Genomic DNA, 3,573 nt, shown 5'->3' on the forward strand with positions numbered 1-3,573 from the left:
GGCGGCTCTGAGCGGACTGAGCAGCGCCTCAGGGGGAGGCATCGCGCCGGCGGCTCGCGAGCAGCTGAGCGGGAAACAGGAGCCAATAGGAGGGGAGAGAGAGCGCCTGCGGGGAATTTTCACCAATCAGCGGGCGGCAGGGAAACGAGAGCCAATGAGGCAGCGCGCTGGTTTGCACTGGTTTCAGTGCTGCTGCGTGCCTCGTCCATTTTGAGGTCTGCTGCATCCCTGAGGGAGTGTGGATACTGCCTTGCTGAGGGGAGTGTGACTGTTGCCTCCCTCGCTTCTCTGAGGGGAGCGTGACTGCTGCCTCTCTGAGAGGAGTGTGACTGTCGTCGCCCTCGTCTCCCAACAGCCTTTGGGTGTAGCTGTGTGGTGGGACAGCCCGGTGGTGCCAAGGGAGTGAGGACCGTGGGCCCTGGGGCACGCATGACCGCCATTTTGTGGAGGTGAGGGAGCGCCATCAGGGCAGTGCAGCGAGGTGGAGATATAGCTGCTTGCAGCCTGTTGCTGAGATCAGTGAAAAGCCTGCGGAAGCTGGTCATGATGTCAACGTGCATCTTTCCTCTGATTAAATATGTCTTGAGTCCCTATAGAAAAGCGGTCCTAAACTCTTTAATTTGCTTTTTCGTTTCTGGGTCCAAGGTGATGTGCTTACTTAACAGAACTTTAATAGGACTTTTGTGGTACCTGAAGTGGGATTTATATTAAACATCAAAAAGCAGGTGTTTTGGTTTTTTGTTTTTTTTTTTATTCCCCCACCCCCAGTGTGTGTTGCATGTTAGCAAGTCCAGGTTTGTACAGCTGGATTAATAACTTGAAATTGTGATCCCCATTTTGCTTCCTCTCTACTATTTGGTTGCTTCTAGAATTATGTAATGCTACACTTTCTCTAGAAAAAGAGTGGTGATGAAATGACTCATAAGACAGCAATGTTCTATTTTTAGTACATATCTTGGCCCATTAGCAATAAAAATGTGCATTAGCCAGTCAGGGTCATTGAGCGGACATGGGAGAGCCAGTTACCGCTTGGGAAGATGTGCATCGAGTCTCCTGACCTGAATGGCTTTAGGGATGCCAGTGACCACTAGCTGCTGTTAAGTCATCTGCATGCTTGAGGGTACTATACCAGTAGCTTTAATCCCAGTTCTGAGCTTTGTCTACTGCCCGCAACTCGTACTTGACCAAGATGAGGTTTGACTGAATCGTCACACTTAAATTAAGCAGAACAAAGAAGTTTATACCAGTTCTTTTGCCTTATGTTACCTTTGTGGTTTGCACTTGTGGTGCTGGCTTGGCTGGCTGATATGAGTAAGGTTAAAATGGAATGTGTAACTACTGTCTCATCTGAAATAAAACCTTCAGGTACAAGGTTAGCCTATTGCTTAAACTGCGATAGTTTAATCTGTTGGAGAATATTGGATTGACATTTGTATCCTTTGGCTGTTGTGTTTTTTCATCTGATGATACAGCCCAAGAACCAGATTAACATCTGAGGAGCTATTCCCATAATAAACAATTTTACAGTGTTTTCAAAATGAAGGTGTTTATCTGAACAGATAGGGAAACACAGGCAGAAAGGCATTAAATGACTTGACAAGGTCATCCTGAAAAATCAGTAATGAAAGAGGGAATACAGCGTGGGCCTCCTAGCTGCTGGTTGCCTTCTCTAATCACTGCTTCCCCAGGAGGATTTCTCAAATTGTGCTTGTCAAACATTCAGAATTGGTCTGTAGACTTGGGACTTTCTTGGAAGCTACAGAAGAAGCAAAATATTATTGTCAGAGAAAGATAGTATGAATACATAAATTGAATCTGTTTTCCCCTAAATCTGCTGAAATTCTGTGGAAAACGGTTTGCAGCATTTTCTAGTGTCCAGTTTCCAAGAGTGAGTTCTGGCAGATGAGCCAAAGGCTTCTGCAGGAGGAAAACAAAAGTTAAGTCTTTTACCAAAACAAAAATTAAAAAATGTGCTTTCAAATGAGGCAGGAATAAACCAAAAGCATCAGATACTTCCCTAAAATCCTTTAATAATAATGTATTATTGAAATGGCACATGAAAAGGAGGAGTTATGAGGGGGACATAAATCCAGTTGCAGTGTGTAAAAGGCTATACAAATTCTTTGCTTCGCAGCTTTGTTAGGACACCTCAGTAGTGTATATAGTATCTGCAGTTTTGTTTAGACCTGAAGCCAGTGCAACTCAGCCGTGACTGGGCAGTATATCATGCTGCTTTCATCTAGACATGCCAATCACAACCATGTTTACTTTGGATGTTGAACTGAAGCATGATTCTAGCACCCTTTATTTTTCTGATTGAAGGTTTTTGTTTGACTAGAATCTACTAGTTTGCTTTTAGTTTTTGGACATGAATGTGTTATGCGTTACGCTTTTACATGTGTATAAAGTAAGGTTTAAACTAGGAGAAATGGACATTGCATTAAGACTGATACACAAGCTCTTGGTGATTCTGATGTCTGTACTTGGGGAGTAGACATGTAGGAAGATGTTGAAATGTGGTGTGTGTTTTGGTTTGTTTTTTTTTTGTAAAAGGCTACAGACGTTGCCAATTTTTTAAAATTACAAACTGGAATGTAGAAGGAGACTGGTAGGTGAGCCTGACAGATTAAAATGTGTTTCGTCAGAGATGAGAGCAAATCCCATGTATGTGCTGAGGGTTTATCATTGTGGTCTACTTCAGATTTGCTTGAGACTTCACAGACTGCAGTGGTAAAAGTTAATTCTCTCACTGCAAAAGTACATAGACCTGTTAATAAGTTTGAAAAACTCTGCCAGAAGCAGAGAGATTTGTGCAGGAAAAGACATCTGTTCTGTGCCATTTTGCTGAGCCTTCTACATTAATGATTTTTAATAATAATGGTGGTGATAACAGCAACATTAAAATCTTATTACCATAACTTTATTGTCAAGTGTGAGTGTAGATTTGCCACAAGTGCAAAGGATGGACTGGAGTAATTTGGACAAATTCAAAAAATAATGTATTAACAAAATAGAGGCTACCAGATGTGTGAAATGGATAAAATAAGTAACAAAAGGTACATTGTAGAAATTCTGGAGGTTTCCCTGTGGTACTGACAACTTACCATCTGCTTCTACCCAGCTGTGTTCAGGAGATAAATAGGATTACTTACAGTGGTATAAATAATAGGCTAGTGAAAATGTTCTTTTCCAAATACTTGATTTATTGCTTTGATTTTTATAATAAATAGTATTACCTTCTGCTTTAGTTGTTTTGTTAGTAATTGTGAAACTTCCTTGGTAGATGACAGGTTCATTCTATTAATCAACATTTCAGATAATTACTTGTACATACTTTCATCTGAATGTGATCTGACAGTCAGCAGCCTCACTGCCCAAGATCTCTCAGAGCTAATGAAATTACAGCATCATGGTATTTCATTATTGTACGGCAGTTTGGTACCCATCACAAAAATACCTTCATCCAGTTCTGTCAACATAGGACGGCATTGAGGGAGATGAACTTAGTTTTCTTACACAGCAATTTGAAGCCAAGGGCTGTGTGGTGTTCTGGGCTCTGCTGTCCTGAGTGTC

Source organism: Falco biarmicus, chromosome 7 (genome assembly GCF_023638135.1).
Source record: "Falco biarmicus isolate bFalBia1 chromosome 7, bFalBia1.pri, whole genome shotgun sequence".
NCBI classification, from domain to species: Eukaryota; Metazoa; Chordata; class Aves; order Falconiformes; family Falconidae; genus Falco; species Falco biarmicus.